The 25417-nt window shown below is 39.5% G+C and overlaps 1 protein-coding gene across 4 annotated transcripts in view; it reads right to left on the reverse strand.

Moving 5' to 3' along the window:
• Positions 1-13318: 13318 nt before the first annotated feature.
• LOC124776907 (protein phtf) overlaps positions 13319-25417 on the reverse strand; it is a 192835-nt gene continuing 180736 nt past the window's right edge. For 3 of the 4 annotated variants that reach the window (XM_047252114.1, XM_047252113.1, XM_047252115.1), the window contains one exon: positions 13319-14147. The gene's annotated coding sequence lies outside the window, so the exon portion shown is untranslated. Of the gene's footprint in view, positions 14148-15601; positions 15776-25417 lie in introns of all 4 variants that reach the window. The other variant, XR_007015666.1, reaches the window with a different exon arrangement.

Genomic DNA, 25417 nt, shown 5'->3' on the forward strand with positions numbered 1-25417 from the left:
TTTCATATCAGCGCACACTCCGCTGCAGAGTGAATATCTCATTCTGGAATATTTATCGTGCTTCAGAGTCCTGGTATCCAGGTCAATTGAAATTTCTCTGTCCTTATCTCTAAATATACATTTAGGTTAGGAGAAGCCAATAGTGCTGTCCTTCTCGCACAATATGTCTAAACATAAAATACAATTAGTGACCAGGTTTTGGACGACGAGGAATGGCCACTGTGCGATTCCATTACCTACCTTGACTGTCACAAATACCTGTTTCTTGACCCTAGAAGCCTTATTTGCCTAAGGCAGATAAAATTTTGCAGTTCTGGACAGAATACTCTGGTGCGGGTTCGAACTCACACATTTTCTTGTAAAAATCATAGGACAAGTCATTAACAGCCGTTCCTGTATCCAGAATAATAGTAGTGGGAATACCACCCACAGCACCAGTAGCTGAGGCTAAAACAATTTCATTGGATGATGAACAACATTGTGTGCTCTCTTGTAACAGTTCATTAGACAAGTTTTCGTCATGATTATACCTTATGAATAATAATGGTTTGCTGTATACAACTGTCAGGTACCTGATCATTGTGCTGTTACACAGTGGATGAGTCAAATAATAAATTTAAATTGAAGTCGCTACCCCCCCCCCCCCCCCAAATCTTCTACAGCCACAGCCACAGTAGGTGCAGGCACAGACGGAGGTGGAGTACCACTAGTTACTTCGATAATATTTTCATCTGGGTATTGTTTATTCCAGTCCCCGAACTGTGGCGGTCGTTGCATTTTCATATTTTGACTCACCTACGGGTTCGTAGATGCATTCCAGCTTTGAGTCTGCATTTGTGGCGGCGGCAATTGCCACTGGCCTGTGTTATTGTTTTGCTGCGGTGGTGCCGCAGTGTTTTGATACTTAGCAGCATAGTTGTTGTTACACCACGTCTTCTGTTGCTGGTTTGGGGTGATAGATAGTTATTTTTGTTTCTCTTAACATTTTTGTTACCGTTCTGATAATTATTATTACTGTTGTAGTTGTTGGTGCACTGTCTCTTATTTGAATTGTCACCAGTAGAATAAGAAGTGTTACAATTGCTGTTTGTGCTGTGTTGAGCATGTTGGTTGTTTTGTGTATATACATTTGCTATTTGAAGCGAGTGATTCTGTTGGCTTGCGTGTCCGACAGCAGCCGGCGCACAGGAATTGGGTTGGCTACCCTGCGCATTATGCATGGCGCTGGTGTAAACATTGTAGCAATGGTTTTGGCGTAAGGAACGCTGGTCCTCGTAAAGCATATTAACAGAATCGAACACTGAGAAAATACTCTGCGTCGTTGTCTCGGATGTGCATAAGATTTTCTTTGATAATAAACGGCAGCCTTCCCTTCAATGCGCGGAGGATGTCGCGCGTTGCAACCGGCTCGCCATGGAAATTTCCCATATTAAATATTTCTCAAAATACCAGCGCAAATTGCCGTGCTTAGGATTGAATGGCTCAGGATCCACAATCTGCCTACGAAGTCGTTGCTGTACAGATTGTGACCAAAATTTAGATAAAAAGGCTATCTCAAATTGTTCGTATGTGACGCATCTGCCGGCTTCATTTACGCCCATACAGCTGCGTCGCCTTGGATACAGCCGACAACATAAAATATCCTCTTACGGTCACTCCACGTACGAGGAAATGCATATCTGAAGGCTTTAAGAAAGATGACAGGATGTACGATTCTTTTTTCAGGTATAAATGGCTGAAATTGTCTGTGTTTTATGAGGCTCTCCTCTTCCTTGGCATTAAAGTAATGTTTAGTTTCAGAATGATTGATGTAAGGTTCAACTGGCGAATGGCAAGGAAAATGTTGTTGATAATTATCACGACTGCAATGCAGTGTGTCATGCAGATGTGCGTACTGTTGTTGTAAGCAGCGTGCGGTGTGTATGCGTCATCAATGTACTTGCATTCATTGCCAAACTGTATGTTTAGGTCCCCCACATGAACCATGGACCTTGCCGTTGGTGGGAGGCTTGCGTGCCGCAGCGATACAGACAGCCGTACCGTTGGTACAACTGTGTCGGCAGTGCCGTAGTTCAGCCCTTCGTGCGTTGAACGATGACAGCAGGCTGCAGCTGTGCGTCACCGGCGGCTCCGGCTGCGCGTTTCGTCTGGCCCGGGCTTCGGAAGGACTGTCGCGAATGGGCGCGCACTTGCACCGCATGTCAGCGCGCCAAAGTCGGGAGGCACACCCACGCTCCCGTGGGCACCTTCCCGGACGCGACACGCCGATTTGCGCACGTCCACGTGGACCTCGTCGGCCCGCTTCCTCTCTCACAAGGCAAGCGGTACCTCCTAACTATGGTGGACCGCTTCACTCACTGGCCGGAAGCAACGCCCGTCGCGGACGTCACAGCCGAGACCGTCGCCACCGCATTCGTCGACACCTGGGTGGCACGCTTCGGATGTCCCAGTCACGTGACAACTGATCGCGGCCGCCAGTTTGACTGCGCGTTGTTCACGCACGTCGCCAGACTGTGTGGCACCCGGTTACACAGGACAACCAGCTACCATCCGGCGTCGAATGGCATGGTCGAACGGTTCCACAGGACTCTCAAAGCCGCTCTAACCTGCCACGACACCTCATGGCCAGAGGCGCTCCCACTGGTGCTGCTCGGCCTGCGAGTCACGCCGAAGGAGGAGATCGGCGCGTCACCTGCCGACCTCGTTTACGGGCAATCCCTGACAATCCCGGGCGATTTTGTCGAAGATGTAAGACTCCCACGCGACGCCGTGGCACCCACTCTGGCGGAACGTCTGCGCAGTCACATGGCCGGCCTCCGAGCGCACGCACCAACGCGGCACGGCACCGGGAAGATATTCGTCCACGCCGACCTGCAGCGCTGCACGCACGTCATGTTGCGTACCGACGCAGTACGGCCACCTCTCCGACCGCCCTACAGTGGACCGCACCGCGTGATTGCCCGAGGAGACAAAACGCTGGTCCTCGAGTGCAACGGAAAGCCGTCGACAGTGTCAGTCGACCGCGTCAAACCAGCCTACTTCTTGCCCGCTCCATCAGCCACGCATTTCTTCGACCCAGCAGAAGATCTGTTCACGGACGACACTCCTCTGCCAGCGGTCAGACGGAACCCGCACCCGGAGCCGCCGGTGACGCACAGCTGCAGCCTGCTGTCATCGCGCCGCCACGTGCGCCTCCCTCCACCACGCCCAGGCAGCTGGTACGGCCGCCCGGACCGCGCCCACCACAGGCGCACCGGTCGCCCCCACCACAGCCGCCAGCGGACTACAGGCCGGTTCCCACTAGAGCGCGTCGTGCGGCAACGGCAGCGGCCTGCGTTTTCCGCTTTGACGCGGCGCCTCGCGGAATTGGCGTTCCCACCTGGAAGCGGCAGACGCTAGCGGTAGCCAATGACGGACAGCCACTGAGGTACGGGGCGAGACCCACCGAAACGCGCGGTGCGTTTGATTAACTATGTCTTACACCTACCTGAAGGAAAGACGAAGTTGGGTGAAGACATACCATGTTTTCACTTTCTGTACAATGTACTCTTTCACATATTTCATTATTCATGTTTTCTCATGTCACCATAAACAGATTTGATGACTACCGTTCATGATTATTCACTATCTCCTAACACGTTGAAACAATGTACGACAAAAGAGATTATTCAGATAGTTAAGTGAGACAAAAATTTAAAATGTGACACGGTAGCAGGTACAGGAAAACAGTAAGAACACAAAGGCTTGGGGGGAAGGGATGAAAGTGGAAGCCACCAGATAGAATTTCGCACAGAGCATAATGTAATCATCGCCAGCACCTTGCTTAAGAATCATGAAAGAATAATACATATTTGGAACAAAGTTTTCGAAACCAGATTTTAAATTATAAGACATTTCCTGGTGCAGACGCAAACCTACAATAATTTATTGGTTACGAGCTGCGGTTTACAACTAAAGAAACAGTAAACGGTGGCAAATTAAGGAAATGGAACTTGAATAAGTCAAGACCCACAGTTATTCGATAATCTTAAAGTTACCGTAATGCAACGACTGACTGAAACAGAGGAAGGAATCCGCTAGAATACGAATGGATATCTTTGAGAGAAGAAGTGGTCAGTGCAGCAGAGTATGTGAACGGGAAGAAGGTACAGTAGAAATCGTTAGATAAAACGTGATATATTAAATTTGATACGAGGGAAAAATATAAAAATGCAGCAAATAAAGTAGGCCATAGGAAATAGAAATGTCTAAACATGACATTGACAGAAAGTCCAAAATTGCAACGCGATTTTGCACTTGGAAAACATAAGGGAATGAAAATGAGAAAGAACAAAGTAAACTTTGCTCAAAGGAGAAGCAACTGTCAAGAACTCATTTGGCAAGTCAGAACTAAGCAAATAAGACAAGGCTAGAAAGTGGAAGGAATATGTAGAGAGGAGAGGGGGAGGGGTTGTACAAACTAACATAAGCACGATGTTAGATTCCTGTGAGATGTCTGAACACGCAAGGCAATACTGATCCTACCACTTAGCTAAGTAGACACACTGAAGAACTGCGAAACTGTGTTTATAGCATTTGCATGTTAAGAGAAAGGTTTTGACAATCTTAATTAAAACATTCCTTGAACCTCTCGAGATGTCATCGATAAAACACAGGGCCACAAGATTATCTACAACTTGTACAGAAACCAAATTGCATTCCTAAAACTTGAGTGACTTGAAAGGGAAGCAGTAATTGAGAAGGCAGAAGTAGAGAGGATACAAAATGAAGACTGTGAATAGCAACAAAAGCGTTCTGAAAAAGAAAATTTGTTCACATCGAATATAAATTCTAATGACTGGGTACTATTTTACAAAGGTATTTATGTGGAGTGCGGTATTTGTGTGGAGTGCAGCCTTGAATGTAAGTGAAACGTGGGCGATGAACAGTTCTGTCAAGAAGACAATGGACGCTTTCAAAACGTGGTGATCAATAAGAATGCTGAAGATTAGATATGAGGATCATGTAACTAAAGAAGAGGTACGGAATTAAATAGAGGAGGAAGAGGGGTAAGTTGACAAGACATATTATGAGGCATCAAAGATTGAGGACAAAAGGGGTTGGGTGATAGTATTCTGATAATAATCATCTGTTGAAATGCTAATCTACTATTTTATCTATTAATGTAAGCAGTGAATTTACTCTTCCATGCACTACTCCACAAAACATTTAAACCAAAACTGAAATCAGCTGAACACCAAATCTTTCAACCACTGTCTGACAACTACTGCATTCACTTTCAACTTTCTATAACTATCACTGGCTAGCCACACACACATACAGATATAAGGAGAACAGAAATAAACAAACATTAGTTTTCAGCATATAATTCTTTAGGTTGGCAACATGTATATAAACAAGCCAAACAGGAAGGGACATGAAGTGAACACACTGTAGTTACGACTTCAAATCAGTGTTTTCGGTAAAATGTCTACAGCTAGTCACAGAAGAAAAAAAAAGAACATGAAAATGTGCTTATGTTCCATAATCTAAGTTTTAGTTCAACCTCCAGCATGTGACCAGGTGAGGGGAAACGCAGATGTCCGCCAAAAACTCGATTCACTGTAAGTAATCAATTATTCACGTAAAAAAAATGTGAACTGTTTTATGATCTGCAAGTATCACATATCAAAACAAAACTGAATCATTCTAGATTCCACCGAAGATGCCTTAAAATAAAAGGCGAAACGCGTCTTGAACCAATAAAGTAGACTGGATAAAGAAAAAAACGTTTGTTACTTCCAAAGGAAATAATCAATAGCTGTAGATAATTAGCAAATTACATCTTATGACATACCAGCAAATTAGTCTCGGTGTAAGTTCTCATTACACATGCTATTAAATGCTGTTTAAAAAAATCATCTATCCCTTCCGAAAAAACTGTAGTTTCTTTCATATCTTGGTAGTTAAACAGATTTTGGATATTTATCATGCAACGAAATACATGAGTTTTTACAAGTTATCGTTTGCAAAAAAACACGTTTCGATTTCTTGAACCGTTTACGAAATTTGCAGTTGATACAACCGCATGGTTTACGACGAGCAGGACGAAAGTATCGGTCGCGTAGCGAGCGACCCGCGCGCGGTCACCGCACAGCCCGTCCGCCGACATATCATCCAATATCTCGAGAACGGTGATAGCTATCGTTCTGCTCTCAGCTTTAAAAACAATTTCGATATGTTGACTAAATTTCATACGCAATAATGTGTTACCTAAAATGAACTGTACGCAAATTCCACCCAAAAAGAGGTCATCATTTAACCCTACATTTGAGCTGCATTCTTGCGGGAAAAATTACCGGTTTAGCTCACCTTGCTGTCATCTGTTCACAGTACCAGCACAGCACGTATGCTGATGTTACAAAGTCAGATCCCTCATCTAGACTGCTTCCCCTGCTGCCCTTCATCAGGAACCATATTTGTCTGGCCTCGCCACACATACTCCTCTGTTGTGGTTGCACCTATGGTATAGCTATCTGTATCATTCTTCTTACTCCTTTTAGTGTTACAAGACCCCACTGCCATTTTGAACGATGTACTTCACAAACCACCAAGCACAGGAAACAAAACTAGTTGCACGAACTATTCCCGGAGACTATGTTGCTTGTATAAAGACATGTCCACAACTAGATTGTGGTTACATAAGCTTATAAATGAGTGCCACACTCCTTTGTTGGTCGTGGAAAAGCTTTTAAGTATTAGCAGTACTAGGCTAATGGCTTGTGTTGACTCTTTTAGTGTCAGCAACAGCAAACATTTTAATCAGAATGTTTTACTCAGTATCTAACATTCCTGAGTTAAAAGCCAAAGATGGAGCCCTACTATGGACAGTGGCCCCATTTCAGCAGCAGGGAGAGTAACATCTCCCTGACGAAAGAGGTATGTATTGTGCAGTCCGAAGGCACGCGTACCTACACATTCAGGTATAAAAGCCTAGGCACTGGCGAACATAGCAAAGTAAACCTTACATGGCAGTGTCTGATACAAAGCCTATGCAATATCCAGAGTACTTATGTAAATCCAGTGGCTCGGACACTTTTTTCGAATGCCAGACATATGCGAGTTCTCAGCTGTAAAGAGTTGCTTTCCTTTTGTAAAGTAATATCTGTGATTTCTAGACAAAAACTACACTGGAAATTCATTTGGAAGGAATAATCATGACAGCAAGAAGTGGCATGGGAACTGAGTGACGAAAGGCAGTTTTCCACATGTAACAAAAGTGATGCTGCACCAAGTGGCATGACAGCTGATGCAGCACGGGCACCATGTGTATGCTCCTGTCAATACTCTAGTGACACCGTTTCCAGCACGGCATCTGCGAGTATTAATAATATGGACACTGGTGCTGTCATTCAGGTTAAGTCATTAGAAATGAGCAGTGAATACAATAAGACAAAATGAAAGAATAAATGTATTTGGGAGTGGATTTTAGGCAGAAATAACACAGTGGCATCAAACTAACTTATGAAGGAAGTAACACTCGTAAACAAAGAGCCCTTCTTGAACCACTTTTTAATAATAAATGCCAATTTCAAGTACTTGTACAGCTGACTTGAGCTCTATTAAAAAACCCTTTATGTCATAATAGGAGTATTGGTTCAAGTGAAATTAGAAGTGAAACTTCAATATTTGATATCTGGCGAGCACCTGCCATCTTTCCAATATGTACTCCGGTCCCCCACACATACAATTTCAATGTTCTTGTGTGATGGCATTTGACAGCATCCCCCCTGTCGTTTAATGACAAAAATATGAAGTTGAAGAATATTAGATCAGACTTGTGACTGCAGTTGCAACTCAGCATTTTAATCTTGAATGAACAGAATCTTCAATCTTAAATGAACAAAATTGAAAAGTCTCAAGGTAATTTCAGGAGGATCCAAAGTAAGTGTGACAGGATGGTGCTTGTTTACAATATATATAAATGATGCAGTAAAACAATGTCAAAAGCTCCATAATGATGCTTTCAGATGATGCAGTTGTCTATAAGATGAGAGCCAGAAGCCTGAAGTAAGGAGGACATGTAGAGAACTGATGAATGGTACAGGGAATGGCAGTTGACCTTGGACATAAGTAACTAACATACTGCACATGCAGAGGAGAAGAAATCCACAACTGTACAACTACACTACTGATGACTAGTTGCTCAAAACATTATCAACCATAAAATATCTAAGAGTAACCGTCCACAGCAACCTAAAATGGAATGACAACATAAAACAAATACTAGGAAAAGCAGATGCCAGACTGAGATTCATAGGAAGAACCTTATGGAAATTTAACTCATCTACAAAACAAATGATTTACAAAATACTTATTCAATTCTTGAATACTGCTATCAGTATGGTACCCTTACCAAATAGCATTAATAGAAGACCTAGATAAGATACAACAAAAGGTTTTGTCAAGGGATCGTTTAGTCAGTGCGAGACCATTATAGAGATGCTCATCACAAGCTCCAGTGGCTGATGCTACAAAAGATGTTTTGAATAGGAGAGATATTTACTACTGAATTCCAAAGAGTACATTCTGGGAAGACTCGTAGTTCCTCCCACGTATACCATGCAAAATGACAACAGTGAGAAACTTCAAGAAATTACAGTTAATGCAGTTGTTTACAATCACAAGAAATTACAGTTAATGCAGTTGTTTACAATCATTCTTCCCACGTGTCATTCATTAATGCAGGGAAAGGGGGGAGCAATTCATGATACCAGAAGTACCCTCTGCTACACATCGTTGGGTGGTTTGTGGAGTACTGATGTACATGCTATTTACGATGTGCTTAAGACTCATTTAAAAGCAAATATTTTCATTCTTGAACTTCACATCAGTTACATAAGACGATATATTAACAGTTATTCTATACGAAATTTTGGACTAATGCTTTGTGTCATTTCACAAATAGACACTGTAATTAAGTGGTTATTTCCTTTATTAAAAGCTACAGTGAAGATGAGACTATACTGCCAACAGAAACCTGATTACTTTCTTTCTCAAATCCACTGGGCAGGTGTTAACAGCTTTCATGCTGCCAGAACTACAGTCTCAATATATTGCCAGTATTGCATTAATTTTCACAATTTGTAGAAGTGAGCTGTTTAAAATTACAAGTCACCCTTCCCCAATTACTCAACAATACTTATTTACAGAAAAATCTTGTCCATGCATTGTATACTTTCGGCATGTAAATCAACCATCTCGTGTAAACCCATTAGCTACCAGCAAGCTCAAATGCAAACAGTTAATATGTTCTTCCTCTTAGAATCCACACCATATTGTCCTGGGTCAAGGCAAAAACCATTTAGAATAAGCACACACACTGTTGCTAGGGTTGCTTGGTTCTCATCATACAGAATGAAAGCATACTCCACATTCTGTTGTCATGATAGCTGTGCAGTTACCATAACAGGATAAAATGACAAAATTTTTTGTACTGGCTGAAGTACAGTAAAGGCATTATTTTTATCCAACTTTCACAACTATCTCATTTGTATCTTCAAGAAACCATGCAATTTTTTAAGACACACAAAAGGAAGTAACAAGTTTTATACTTTATTGATTTAAAACTATAGAGTTGCCACATAATTTTCAGAAATCAACCTTTTTGGCACCAGAAGGATCTGCAAATGATACACTCTTATAACTTTTCAGCATCGTTGTGTCTGTTGATGTAGGGATAGCAGATGCTTCTTGTTTGAGCTTGTGCAGTATGTACATCATAACCATGGATATTTTAATACTATGATGGTGCTTCGAAAATCAGTCATGAGACAGCAGTAGAACAGCAGTAGTGTCACTCGAGTGATGCCACAGGAATCTGAGTATTTCTACAAGCAACTTTGGTGATGCGTATCAGGTGTTGATATTGGTGACAACCAGTTGAAAGAATAAAAAGGGAAAAAGTGTGTGGGTGCCTGTGAGGAGTGTGAGAAGTAGGAGAGGAGTGTGAGAAGTAGGAGTTAGTTTGGTGTGGATTGCCCCCAAGTATCGACTGTAGTGACAAGGAAGTGTAAATGAGAAAAGAGTATGACGGCATAGGTTGGGATGTTTTCACAGTTTAAGGAAAAGTGCTAAAGAAACAGTAGTTAATTCATGGACGGGCCAAAGGCATTTTTTGTCCATATGAATTCATGAATTTTTGCGTTTCTGTAACTATCTTCCAGGATGGACCAAAGTTTCTACGGAAGTCTTAAATAACGGAGCTCCACTGAATCAACACATTCATCTTAGAAGTCAGTCTTTTTTTCCATTACATGTTTACAGATATTGTAATAATGTTCCTGTATTTCCAGTGTTCGTTGTAATCTTTATGTGGTAGATGTACATGAACGGAAAAGGGGTTCATCTAATTTTATTTGTCAAGCTTCCATCATTGAAAACATAACTTGGGTTTAGAAAATTACCACTGTCTGGTAGGGTGTACCTTCTATAGTGCAGCTGTCAACTCAGTTTCAGTTAAGAGACATTGGTGAGTTGTGTTACAGGCAGCTGAACATGAATATCAGTGTTTACGTGCCCAAATAAAGTAGTAATACATCAAAAGCAAGGAACATAGAAGGTCGGGGAGGCCAAGGCTCAAATACAATCAGCAGATTCAAATGGATGTAAGTTTAATAGTTAGATGGAGAGACTTGCACATGCTAGATTAACATGGAAAGCTGCATCAAACCCATCTTTGGACTGAAAATCACATCAAGAACAAGACCAACACAACAACAGTAGAGGATACAATATGTAACTGTTTGGCACAACAGTAGTGATTTATCCCCAGTCAGAAGCCATTTCCTTATCTATACTGACTGAACTGCTTCAAAGGCATACTTATTTGTATTAATAGAAATGAAGGAAAGCAGTTGTTACTTGCACTTTCAATTTCGTACTAAACACAGACAAGAAAAGGTTATTTGTGCAAACAAATGTCTAAGAGTGTATTTACAAAGGCCGTAATTTACAGCAATATTTCGCCGCAACTGTGCTGCAATCAATACCACCATGTCATACTGGAAGGCTATATCTATCTCTATCAATGTGTGTAAATGTTTCCTCTCACTCTCACCTTTTGTTTTCTACTTCTCTCAATATAATCTCACTTTTGTCCGAAAGTTTATGCTCATAAATACAGCCACTTCTTCAGGGAATTTCAAAAATGTGGCTTGTCTATGACCAGAACTGTGGTATGTCAAAAGTAATGTACACAAAGATTGCAGTTTCAAAAAGTACATTTGGCAAGGCGAAGCCAATGAGTCTGGAATCATGCTTGATTTTGTTGTGAGCTTTATCAAGTATGTTTCTGTGCGCTTGTGGAAAAAAAGAAAACATAAATGAATATTACAGTGATATCCCAAACTTACCTTAACAAAATCTTTCAGCAGTTCTACCAAGGCAGTGCATACTTCTGGTACTGAGAGGCTTATTTATGAACAGTTCACTTAAAAGAGGTACATAACATTTCTCTCCTAATCACCAGCAGGTAAAAGCTGAAGGGTGGTCACCAATCAGGTTGCAACTGGTATACACTTTCATATTTGTATCACTTTTATAACAACAAAAATAATCAATTACTAACAGTATAATGTAAACGGATAGATAGAAAAATCTACTCTCCAAGTGGCGGCAGGGGAACACACACATACAGAAGGGTTAACTTTCACAAACTTTCAGAGCCAGTGGTTTCTTCTTCTGGCAAAAGGGTTGAAGGGGAAGAAAGAGAGGTTATGGAAAAGGACAGGAGAGGTTTAGGGAAATGGATACGGCTCATAAAAGTCACTTAGAACCCCAGGTCAGGTGAGACTTACCAACCGGGATGTTTTTGTGTGTGTGTTTCCCGCCGCCGCTCAATGAATACATTCTTTATCTATCCACTTACACTGTATCACTTATAGCAGTTCTCGAACCAACTGTGTGTATGAGATATTCGAAATAATGATTCAACATTACGGGAAAGATGTGTAGCCAGTGACAGTTCACAGCTTGAATTTTATGCTGCATTCTGCTCACTTAAGGGACCTGCTCGTGAAGAGGTAACATTTTCACCCTATACTTTCAGAGTGCACTTCTCTTCATATATGCCAGAACTGAATGACTATGGATTAAGTAGCAATATCAATTACATATATTTATCTATAATAGTATTAATTACAACAACAATTTGTTTATATGCTGAATTTGGAAGCCAAATTTAGATTTCAGTACCATTATGGGACATCATTTGTCTAATATCAATTAACTGTGTCAGGCCTCTCTAAACATTCATAGAATTATTTTACGCCTCGAATTTTCTATTATGAAGCATGTCTGAGGAATTTCATTAATTTTTTAAAGAATGACCATCAACAATTATATGTAGTATACTCCAAACCATAAAATTCTATAGATATTGAAGAAGCCTGACACGGTCCGAGCAATATTAAACACACAAACCAGATAATGGTACCAAAAACAAAATGTGTCTTCAAAGTTCATCACATAAACAAATTATTGTAGAAACTGAACTATTATAGACAGATAAATACAATTTATACTGGTAGTTAACCTAATGTCATTCTGTGCTGGCATAAAACAACATCCTGTTTGTTACACACTCAAACTGTTGGATGTAAATGCTATCTGTTATCAAGCAGATTCCCTTAAAAAGCAACACATCCACCAAGCCCAACTTCTCTTGTTCTTTCTAACTTTACTCCCTGTAAATGTGAAGGCAATAGATTTGCACCCACTTTCAGTTCTTCATGTTCATGCATTTTGTGGCAATAATGTGGTTGTGTGAACACTTCTGGCCCAGAAATGTACTGCCATAAGTATTGCCAGACAATAGTGGCTGCTAATGCTGTATACATGTGGCTAAAATTAATGTGGCTGTAATGTTGCTGGACAACACTGTTGGATAAATAGTGGAGAAATATGGAATTTTTATGGCTCATGTAAACATACCTCTAGGCAGACAACAAAACATACTAGTTAATAGTTCATTATCTTTAAACATGGCATTTTAAGTGGAGAGATTCCTCAAATATTGCAATTTACTCAGACTGATACTAACGTAGTGGTATTCAACCATTTTTATGCTAATTACCTTACATTTAAACTGTAGAGAAGGCTCTCATACTGCCTTACTGCAACATTTTGCATAGGCTGGAGGGAGGGGTTTGTTCCACAATATCCATAGTGAATACTAGAATGGTGGGCAAAATCAGAACACTCTGTGGTAATTACTGTGGCTGGCACAACAATTTGGTTATAGAACATTATTAAAGTAATATCAACATAAACACACAACTTCATACATTTGTCTTTATTTAGCTGAATGTTTGATACAAACACTTTTAAGCAACTGAACATCACACAGATATTTCACTAAATACTTAAGATGTTCACTTTTGGAACACACAATTTCATAATCTTAACAAATATGACAATAGTTGTACACAAGGAAAAACTCACAACCAATTAGGATTTCAGCTTCATGCATTCCACAAACAACAAAATAGCATACACAAATCCTGGTTGGTGTTTTTGAGCCTATTTAAAGCTGTGATACACTATTTAACATGTATTATCACATTGAGATCTCTTAGCATTATATGCCTCTTAGCTGCCACTTACAGTACCCTATTGCAATAAAATATGTACACATAGTATCTCATCATTGCAGATCTTGTTCTATAGTCCCTAAAACATAAAATGAAACTCTACAAGTCAAGGTTACCAGTTAACACAGTACCAAGGAAGTACACATTTGTCAATCACTATTCAAACAAAACCTATAAAAATCTGTGGTCTATCACAGATAACTCATTTATATTGTGCCAACATGCCCAAGTTCCAGTATTCCTATGTACAGAAAGCATTATGTTAATCAAATATAATAATGCCAGTGCAGAGTAGTACTGCCTTACCAATTTATTTATGCAGACATGCTATCATAATTGTCAATCACGATCAACTGCCTTACTAATTCATTTATGCAGCTATGCTATCATAATTGGTAGTCACAACCCTACACATTACAGTGTACTGATTTCTATCTGCTGTATTTTACATAAGAATAAATCCAGCAAATGACAGTTCTGATGTAAAGGACTTTCACTACATTCCTATTCCAGCACCTGCAATGAAATAAATATAAGATGTATATAAAAATGGAAAAGAGATTCATTAATTAAATTTCCGAAAAAACACCAATAATAACAAATACACATGCGTGGTTGGTAATGAACATTTGTATGGAATGTATTCTTTAATTTTGCAACATCCTATCCTTTGACAAATGCAAAAACAGAACTAAAAATGCTGAACTAAACTGAATGAAAAAAATTATTAATGAGAATCAACTTTATGAGAAAGAAAGTTGCTACTCACCACATAGCGGAGATGCTGAATCGCAGATAGGCACAACAAAAAGATCTATTAATTGTGAGACACTTTTTGTTGAGCCTATTTGTGACTCAGCATTTCCACTATATGGCGAGTAGCAACTTTGCTTCTCATAATATTGTTACATTCCATCCTGGATTTTCCATTGTTTGATATTAACAAGAATTAACATCATTACTAGTTAGCATTACCGCAGTAGCAATTATGAAAGACAGGATTTTTTTTTCTAGAGAACATTAATTATTTTATATGCTTTCAGAGGTGTGATGGCCAAGTTCATTAGACAGGCTGGCCTCCATAATTGAACTAGTTAGGGGCTAGCAATATAATTTCTGCAGAAACAGGTTCACATTAAATAATTTATTCACTCTGGACACTTAACTAAGAAGGCATGGGAATTCAGTGTAGATGTCCATGTATTACAGCTAGATTTCAAACTGGTTTATCATACCTCAGTGAGTTAAAATGCACACAGACGGAACTTTATGTAGTAAAGACACTTGTAAGAGAAACAGAATATTTTAAGGTGTACGTAGGACTGAGACAAGAGGATGCCATTTCACTTACATTATTTAACCTTGTATTAGGGATTATTGATAACATAATTTAGTAAAACTAATACACAAGGGATCCAACTGAAGGGGGGTGAGCATTACTGGACTGGACTTCAAGTATTAGTAAGTGATTGAAAAACAGAATTAACCAGAATTATGCAAAATTATTACAACAGCTGTAAAAACACAGCAACACTGTCAAAATGCTAAAGAAGATAAGGCTGAACTAGGCTAGGCTGGCCATATAACAAAAGTCATGGAGAGTAGGCAACCTAGTATGGCTTTCTGCAGACTAATACAATTAGAGGAAGAGAAAGACCCAGAATTGAGAAGTGAGATAACAATGGTGAGTACACAGCTTGACTGAATATCAACATCAAACAGTGCACTTGACAGAAAGAAATGATAGAGGCTCATACAGCAAGTCTGTTGTCAATAAGGCCCTTGCCACATGTAAAGTACTACAAAATTTTTGCTTTATACACTGAAGTATGAAATTAGAAACTCGCACAAAGGCATAGCACTTCTATTTTAAATAAAAGTATCGAGTCGTTTATTAAGTTTCACACACAACTTAAGGCATGTAGTAAAGCAACAATCACACAAAACATGGAATATTGTGATACACTTACCAACTAAAAGTTTGTTTCCTTTTCTTTTGATTTCATTTGTTCTCGAACAAAGAAATGAAGTGTAAAACAAACCTAGTTCATGTCATACTCTGAAACTTTAAGCATTCTGCTAAGTCAGAGCAGTCTCCAATATTTTAAGAAACATTGCAACTGCACTCTTCCTGTATCCTCGTCCTGAAGAGGAATTAAATTTACTGTATATTCTACTAATTCGTGATTTTAACAAATATAGATGAAAATTATACTGGTCATCATTATGTAGAGGAAAAACAAATGTATGCCAAATCGATTTACTTATGTGATAAATACATAGTAGCAGGTTCTTATTTCTACTAAAGATTCAATGTTACTCTAAGTGCCATCACAGAAAATTATCAGAGTTGTAATTGTTTGTGATCATTTTTTAATTTCAATGTTATTGATACAATGTCCAACAAACCCGAAAATAGCAACTGCATGTCACACAAAACATACAGGCAAGCAAACCCTCCCAAGTGCAAATTCACACAAAAACTTGTGAGAAAAATTTCATTTCACCCATTGCTATAGAATTAGGATAATTTATCTACTTATGGGATGTCAACTAGTTTGTGGCCAGTGAAAAAACTGGTATGTAGAGACAACATGATTTTAAACTATTACCATGTTTGCACAGATATACTAAAATTAGTTTTTTGATGCTACCAGCCAAGCCTGAGTGAAACACGAGGTTAATAGTTTACTTTGGTGTGGTATGTGTATGTAGATTACACGAACAGCTTATTATAATCTAGGCATACAAACAGATTAACTTACTGATGCTGTGTAAGAAATCTACACAAAGAAGAATAAAAATGCATGTAATTCTGGCACAAAATAATAAACTGGCATATATGAATTCATCAAACTCTTCAGTTAATTCCTTCCTGTTCAGATAAGCCATACTGTTGCAGTATGCAAATGTAAAAATGGAAAATACCCACAGCAAATAATCAGGATGCATAATTAAAAACAATAAGTTGGGCAGTACTGTAGTAGTTGGCCAATGCAAATAACCACTCATAACACAAACAACTGCACCTTAAAAACTTTGAAATAACCTCACAGACACTACCCACAGCATGATCGCATATCTGTAGTAAGGAGAAAGAGCCTGCAAAACATTTATCCTTTTAAAGCAATAGATTCAAAATGATAACTGATAATTCCCAAGTAGGGTCAGACTGATTTTCAGAACCAACTCCACACCAAAAAGATGGCAATGTGTGTGCCTTATCTCACAGAATTACTGTCTTTAGTATGATAAATTACTTTTTAACTGACATCACATCCATCACAGTGTTAGAAAAACAGCTGCCAGTTGTCCATCAGTTAAGGGGTGGTCTGGCAAGGAGTTAGCTGCTTGCACATACAAAAGAGATTGTTGGTTTCTGCATTATCCACCACAGTAGCAGCCATCAGTCTTTCAAACAAGGGGATAGCCAGTTCAAATTGTAGTGGCATCAGAAATTTTCACAGTCAGTATTTTGGGCGGCAATGGGAGGACAGGTGATAGCAAAAACATTCTGACAATCAGACTTTTGTACCAAAGCCCTAGATTCAATTTTGAAACTCTCTGCTGGGTTTTAGGAAGGAAAGCATAGGACATTGTAGATGGTAATTTGCATGTTGCATAAGTACCTTTAGCACTACAGTCCCACTGGTAATAGTCGATTGGAGAAGGCTGTGCATTACTACTCTGTTATACCTTTTCCCTTCTCTTTCAGTACCTTTCATTCATTTTCATAATTATGATCATGATCACAACCACACTAAACACACACTCATCACAGTCAATTATACTCAACAATCACACTCCAGACACAACACTACTCTTGTAAAAGATAGGTGCTCAATAGGTGTGAACACAGGGAAAGCATTTTGGAATTAAACGGCTGATCCTCCAAGAGATCGTAGCCAACAATGCCATAAAAACTTTACATTTGCCTGCTGCAATTACTGGTGGTTGAATACACTGCGGAGGCAGGGCTCAATTGTCCAACAGTTACAGTTGCTTGGCCTGTCAGCTGCTGTGCATTTCCCAAACACCACAAGAAAATGCACTGCCAATGGCTGACAGTTGGTACATGGTAATGAGAATTCTAACTGGAGGAATTCAATTTCAAGATGTGAAGTATCAACCATTATCTGGCAAAGCAAATGAGAGACCCAGCCATGCAACAGGAAGGGTAAAGTAGTAACAGAATTCTTTCAAGTGGAGTGCTGCCCACTTGTGACTGTGTGCTCCTGAAATAAATGCTCACTTAGAACAAGAACAAACATAGGATGAATAGTATACCCCAAGAGTTTGACTTTCCTTCGATCTGGATCCATGTATTGTCACAAATCTTGACCTTGTCAGAGGTAAAAAAGTAAAAACCTCAGAAATTATTCTGAAACCACAACTATGAGCAGTCTGACAGAACTAGCCAGAACATTGCAAGATCCTTTGAACAATTACATTCAAACATCTGATCTCCCAGTACTAAGCAACAAAAAAGCTTCTACATACAAATAGAGGGAGGTGTGTGGTGTACATGACTACAGCCACACCAAACGCAAACAGGTGTCACAGGAGATGTTCTAGATCAGGGATTCCCAAAGTGGTCGATATCGACCCCAAGGGGTCGATATCGGTTTCCTGGGGTTCGACATAAACGAAAACTGATTTTGGGGGTCGACGAGGTCTAAAAATCGACCCCTATTAAATTAACACAAGTTCTTATTTAAAACTTTCAAGATAGGTAGGTACTGTATTGTTTATGCTGTGTTACTCCTTATTCATAATAGTCTGCTAACTTAAAGCATTGCTAATTCTCACTCTGTCTTCTTCTATTGAAGAATGGAAAATAACGCTCTGTAGCAGCTGTTTTAAGTTAGCGGACAATTATGAATAAGGGGGTTGATCTTATAAGTAGGTAATTTGGCCATGGGGGTCTGAGGTAACAGTTCATTTTGGAAAAGGGGTCACTTGTCGAAAATAGTTTGGGGATCCCTGTTTTAGATGCTTCCAAATATGGTATGCTCCAAGAAATTAACATTTGTGGACAACACAAATATGGGTCCACTCATGAGCTGACAGAAAACAGGTCTAAAGTAGTAAAGAGACAATACCCTTGTGTCACTTGTTGCCCGGTCTTGGACTGAAAACAGTATTAGCCTTGCCTTGGCATGCCACCATTGCTGACAAGATAAATTCCGAGGAATAGTGAGCCAACTTATATTAGCACGCATTCAATTAGCTGAGAGGACTTAGCCTTGATGTACAGTCTGGTGTGGTTCCATTATCATGAGTTCATTCTGACTGATTTCTACACTGCTTCCTTGAGACTGACACTAAGTTCCGTACTTTGAAATACCTTCAGTTTGCAGCCTGTAGCTGATTCTGTCCTCACTACACAGTGGAGTCTACCAATGCAACATTGCACGCTTGGCACATGTGTGGATGTGCTGTCCTGCACTGTGTGGGCTATCGATGGCCACCACTGTCTTCCTGTTAGCTGCGGCCACTACACCACTGGCAGCAAGGCCCTGTTCATTGTTTGCTACCCGTTGCTGCCATCTGTTCTTGTCTTCACTGTGAGAGCCCAGATGTCAACGCTAAAGTCATTGCTACTTAACCACAGCCATTTCCAAGCCGCCACCTAACCAAGGGTCATGCTGTCCACACTACCACAACATCCTGCCACTGTCTCCTCATGACGCTACTAATACCAGTGTAGCTAGCCACTGCTTTAGCATCCTGTCACCAATCTGACAGTGAATGTACATGCCCGCCTAGTGTAATGTAGTGTAACATATCACTTTGATGAAGATATGTGTTGCACAAGCATTTTTCAAACCAACGAATGATGATCGCCAATATAAGAAGTTTATTTTTGTAATATACAAGGTTATCCGAAAACAAGGAACACTTTAAACATTTATTGCCGCATTTAATGTCGGCAACATGTGTTACACGACAAATAGCAAAATGGCTCATTTTCTGCCACACGCGAAGCAGCTGGTCTTCCGTTACTGAAATCACAGCATCAACAATGATATGTCACAGACTCTCAAGACTGTTAGTCATACAGGGGATAAAGATGTATTCTTTTACTTAACCTCACAGTTAAGTCGCGAGGTGTGGAGACATGGGAGGTCAACGGCGATGAAGTTTCATCTTCTACTCCTCCAGAGGAGAAGCAGAAGATGAACTTCATTGCTGGTGGTCTCCCAGGTCTCCAGACGTCATGCTTTGTGACTTATCTGTGGGGGTTACATAAAAGACTGTGTTTTTATTCCCTTATGCCTGACAGCCTTGAAAGTCTGCGACATCCCATTGTTGAAGCTGTGAAATCAATTGCAAGAGACCAGCTACTTTTTTTTTATTCATGCCGTGTAACATGAGACGGATGGACACAGCTTATCTGGAAGGAAGCTGGGACAATAATGAACATAGCACCACATTTACTTTACCTGCAGGTCAAGCTGCTTTTTCTGTGTTGCCAGTTCCTGCCATGGAGGAATGATGCATGCCATAGAGGAAGAGAAGTCATGATAGTGCTTATGGTGTCATGAGGACAGGAGTAAAATCTGGATTTTTTTTTAAAAAAAAAAAAAAAAAAAAAAAAAAAAAAAAAAAAAAAAAAAAAAAAGTTTTTGCAATGTTTCACACAATGCAACAACAATGTAAAGCAAAGATATTGTAAACAAGAATACAATATGCAAATCATTGTTAATGATAAAACCACACATTTATTTTGAGGTTTGGATGCTAGATTTGTATTCTTAACCTACAGAGGTAGCTAAGATTAAGTCGCAGTGCAAAATCAATAGCTAGCACTGTGAATCAAGAAGTTTGAAGAGGTTTAATTAGTCTATGAACTATTATTAAAGCCTTCAACTGCAATTACAACAGAAGAAATTAACTAGTTCACAAGCCAGAAGATTTCGACTACAGTGGTGGCAGTAGAGTCCGTGCAGGATAAAGTGACTGATTTGTAGTGACCAATTTTCATCCAAAGCCCTGGGAGAGCATTTTTTTTTGTGTGGAAGGGGAGGTTGACAGTGTTTGCAATCTTTTGGCCAGTCGGCGATGACAGAATCAAGGCGCACGCCCAGCAATTTTTCTCAAATGATTTTACAAAAACTATTTGGTAAAAAAAAATTCATTTTTTCTTACTTATTGCTTTATATGTCAGGTTTATGATGATGTGCCCATCATTTCATTAATCGCCACAGTTATTGTAATATTTACATGAAAGTAACACACTGCATAAAATTTGAAAAAGAATGCAATGAAAAATACTGGTAGGTATGATTTTGCATTTGGTGTAAATTATTTAATATGATGCTGCATATTACATTTAGCTGACATATGGAAAATTTCTTTAGATTTGATGTAGCACGCTTATTTGCAAATGCACCATGCCAGCAATAAAGTCGGAATGAAATATCCATGACATTCCTCATATTTCATAAACGGTTTGAGATATCGAAATGAGATTTCGGCAAATGATAGGATACAAAGATGAGAAGATTTTACCACGTGGTTATTATGCAAAACTTCATTATCAACTGTATTACACCACTAAAAACAGACTTTTTCGATGAAAGAATGTAATTTCTACATACTGGTGAAATGAGAAATGCTATGGGTTTTAAAAACATGCAAATGAAGACATTACACATTTATTTTGTGCTGAGGATGTGGATTTTAATAAGCTACTGACAAATTTAATAAAGCACTGTTTCAGGATTCTCTCGCAACTGCGTCTGCACATGTTAGAGAGATGACACTGTGTAAATTACACTGTGTTTTGGCAACAGAAGCAAATTTTAACATAGCAACATGTGTAGGTTTTACTTAAAATTTGCCACTCATGATGCTTCTCTGAAAACTACAAATGGTTAACAGGCCAAGCGAAAATAAATTGCTGCACTTTCAGCAGAATTCTTTTTAGATACTAATCAAAGTGGAGGTGATAGATCTTTTGGATGGTCACCATGCACATGTGGGCATGGAGGGGCTCCACTTAATACTTACAAAAATACGAATGTAAGGCTTCAGTTCAAAGCGACACTTCCCTTCCAGCACTGGGCATTTCCCCTACAGCACCTGCCCCCCACCACTACCATTTTCTCCACATATGCCCCGCTGACTGCGCATCAACTCGTCATGGCCTATCTATGGCGCATTCACAGTCAGCTACCTACTCGCCGATCCAGCTTCCCATGCAGTGAGATCTTGGTGAGCCGTATACAACAGGAATCGACTGACTAGTTTCCTCTCTCTCTCTCTTCATAAACCGCAAGTGATTTTCAAACCAGAGTTTGTCGGTGCACTACAGCGATGTACCTAGCCTTGTTATAATATTAAGCTGAGACCAATTAGACGTGTTATCATAGACATTGCACGCCATGAATTTAGATGTCCTGGTATGGTTTAAAGCGTTTAGTGAACAAGTGGTCAATGATATAAAACCGAAATAAAAACACTACAGCAGAATTAAGAACTGAAACATGCCACTAAAAAAGCGTTTATTTTAGTCACAAAGGAAAATGCGGGAGATAGAGAATAGCACCCCCAGTTAGTTATAGACGAAACTTTCTACCTTACCGGATGAATTAAATTTGGTAATATTGAAACAGCATAATTTATTTCGAAAGGAAATAAATGAGCAGTTTAAGGAGGTGACCAAGGATTTCAAAAAATTAAAAGATTCTAATGAGCAGGAATTTAAAACAATACATGATCAAATCTCAGGCACTCAACTGAGGTCGAGAGTTGGAACAAAGCAAAGACTGAGATGTAGCCGCTATTTCAAGCTATACACTTGCTGCTTCGGAACAGTGTGTAGCTGACCTAGTCAATAATAAAGTATGAGAAAAGATTGCTTTGTCTGTAGATATACCTCATTCTAATGCAGAATCAGATGTAAAAGAGAGAGAACTACAACAAATTTGGGACTAGTTAACTAAGACTAAACAGGAATTAAATGAAAGGAAGTTGAGTGCAAACAGTGGACTGTGAGCTGAGATGATCGAGGGATGGCAGCTAGGAAATGGAACTAGCTTGTCCAAACAATTCCCTAAATTTAAGCCATATGGGGAAGTTCACCACATGTATTTTTTCATGATTGCTTACTAAATCTTTAATTGAGTTATGGAATGATTCGAGGAGGATTCATTTCGCCTTAAGTTATTCAGAGGATGAATCGGCAGTGTGGTGAACTGGTCATGCTGAAAATTTTTTGTATTGGAACAATTTTCAGGAATAATATAAAAAGGAAAAATGATCTCCTAGTATTCAAGAAAAGTTAACACTTCAGCTTCTTGATCCACTATCTTAAAATTAAAAATATATATATATATATATATATTTGTGGCTCTTAACAAGGTCTAAATATTTAGACTGTACGCAAGAAGAGTGTCATTAAGGTTACGGTGCACAGGTTACAGTGTCATATAAGGAAAAAGTTTTGTATGTGGGGGGGTTTCAACTGTTAATGAGTTGTCGGCATCTATTGACGGTTCGGATATGTTAAATAAAGAACGTGGAGATTAAACATAAGGAGAAATTCATCAAACATGAATGTAACTCGTATCCACCATGGTTCCAAAGAGAGTGAAAGCAAATACTGTAAAGTAAGGATGCAAAATACCAATACGCAAAGTAATCTTGGGAGTAACCATCTTGGGAGTCACCCCTCCACTGGAGTCAGACAACTGTCATCTCAAACAGAAGAATATGTCCGAACGTCAAGTGCAGAAATCTGAACATTTCCATTTTGTAGTATCCACAGCTTACCCATTATCTACAAACGACACTATGTAAACTCAAATAGCAACAGTGAAGTAGAAATAAAAAATGAAGCAACAGTTAACTACAAATAAAAAATGAAAATAAGTAAATAAACCCATAGCAATCGGAATACAAACATGCAAAGCAAAAACACTATGAACTTATGCACCAGCCCAATAACAATGAACTGACCTCTATCAATTATGACACATCGTTTTTGTATTTTGTCCTTACCGATGTTCATGCAATGTTCCACATGATGTAACAACTTTGTAATGCACTGTTATTGTAAACGGGAATAGAATTACGAGAAGTTGTTGACGAGAAGCCTTGCATTTATTTTGAGAGATGGATGTTGGATTTGTACTCTTAACTTCAGCACTTTGAGAAAAGGAGTTTGAGCAGAAGACGTTGGCAAATGCATTGAAATAATAATGTGAGTGAGATTAAATAACAGGAAGTCTTAGCTTCTGATCAGATTTTACTTTGCCACCTGTTATCATGGTGAACAGCATTGCACTATCAGCCAGATAGAGTAGGAATTCTCTCCTGTAGGACTTGTTTTTATTTTCTGTTTTCCTTTGATCCATTATTGCTAACTATTAGGTCCCCTTCTGCTGTAACCATGCCTCCAAAGATGCTTCCTAAGGCAGACAATGCCTCAGAGAATAACAACCATGAAATGGTTGGACCCTTGCAGCAGCAAATTCACAAACTTATTATGGGCAAAAATACTGAGTTGGAAGATCAGTATAATAAACTGCAAAACCAAGAATCCACACAGAAAGTAGATTTCAATGTTCAAGCTACGCTCATGAAGTTAAAGGAACTGAAACCAGCTCACCTGCTACACCATCTACCTTTCCAAGTAACTTTCCTGCAGTTAATTTTACCCCTTTGTTCTCGGGAAACCTTAAGAAAATGTAGATACATTTTTGCAAAATGCCCATGATGTTGTTGTTGTTGTGGTCTTCAGTCCTGAGACTGGTTTGATGCAGCTCTCCATGCTACTCTATCCTGTGCAAGCTTTTTCATCTCCCAGTACCTACTGCAACCTACATCCTTCTGAATCTGCTTAGTGTATTGATCTCTTGGTCTCCCCCTACGATTTTTACCCTCCACGCTGCCCTCCAATACTAAATTCGTGATCCCTTGATGCCTCAGAATGTGTCCTACCAACCGATCCCTTCTTCTGGTCAAGTTGTGCCACAAACTTCTCTTCTCCCCAATCCTATTCAATACTTCCTCATTAGTTATGTGATCTACCCATCTAATCTTCAGCATTCTTCTGTAGCACCACATTTCGAAAGCTTCTATTCTCTTCTTGTCCAAACTATTTATCGTCCATGTTTCACTTCCATACATGGCTACACTCCATACGAATACTTTCAGAAATGACTTCCTGACACTTAAATCAATACTGGATGTTAACAAATTTCTCTTCTTCAGAAACGATTTCCTTGCCATTGCCAGCCTACATTTTATATCCTCTCTACTTCGACCATCATCAGTTATTTTGCTCCCCAAACAGCAAAACTCCTTTACTACTTTAAGTGCCTCATTTCCTAATCTAATTCCCTCAGCATCACCCGACTTAATTAGACTACATTCCATTATCCTATGCCCATGATGTGGACCACAAATGTGCATGCCAGAAAATTTTTAGACAAACGTGGCATGTTTGAAGTTGCCTGGGGATGCACCTGCCGATGTAGTCAACTGACATTTTGAAAAATGCTGAAAGATTTTAATCGCTGACAAAAGGTTTAACGTGAGGTTTTAGTTACTACAGTGAAAAACTGTCCACCTTTAGACAGAGATCGAGGGAAGAGTTTGAATAATTTGTGGACCACATGAGAACTATGTCATACAAGACATATACCCCTGGTCAGGATATTACACAAAACTACATGCTTCTAGAAGAAGGGATGCATGTACAACTGATCTTTTATATTCACTTCATGAGGCAGTTCATTTGGCATTATTACGTGAAAGACAAATTTGTTGCAGCC

Source organism: Schistocerca piceifrons, chromosome 2 (genome assembly GCF_021461385.2).
Source record: "Schistocerca piceifrons isolate TAMUIC-IGC-003096 chromosome 2, iqSchPice1.1, whole genome shotgun sequence".
Classification (NCBI taxonomy): Eukaryota; Metazoa; Arthropoda; class Insecta; order Orthoptera; family Acrididae; genus Schistocerca; species Schistocerca piceifrons.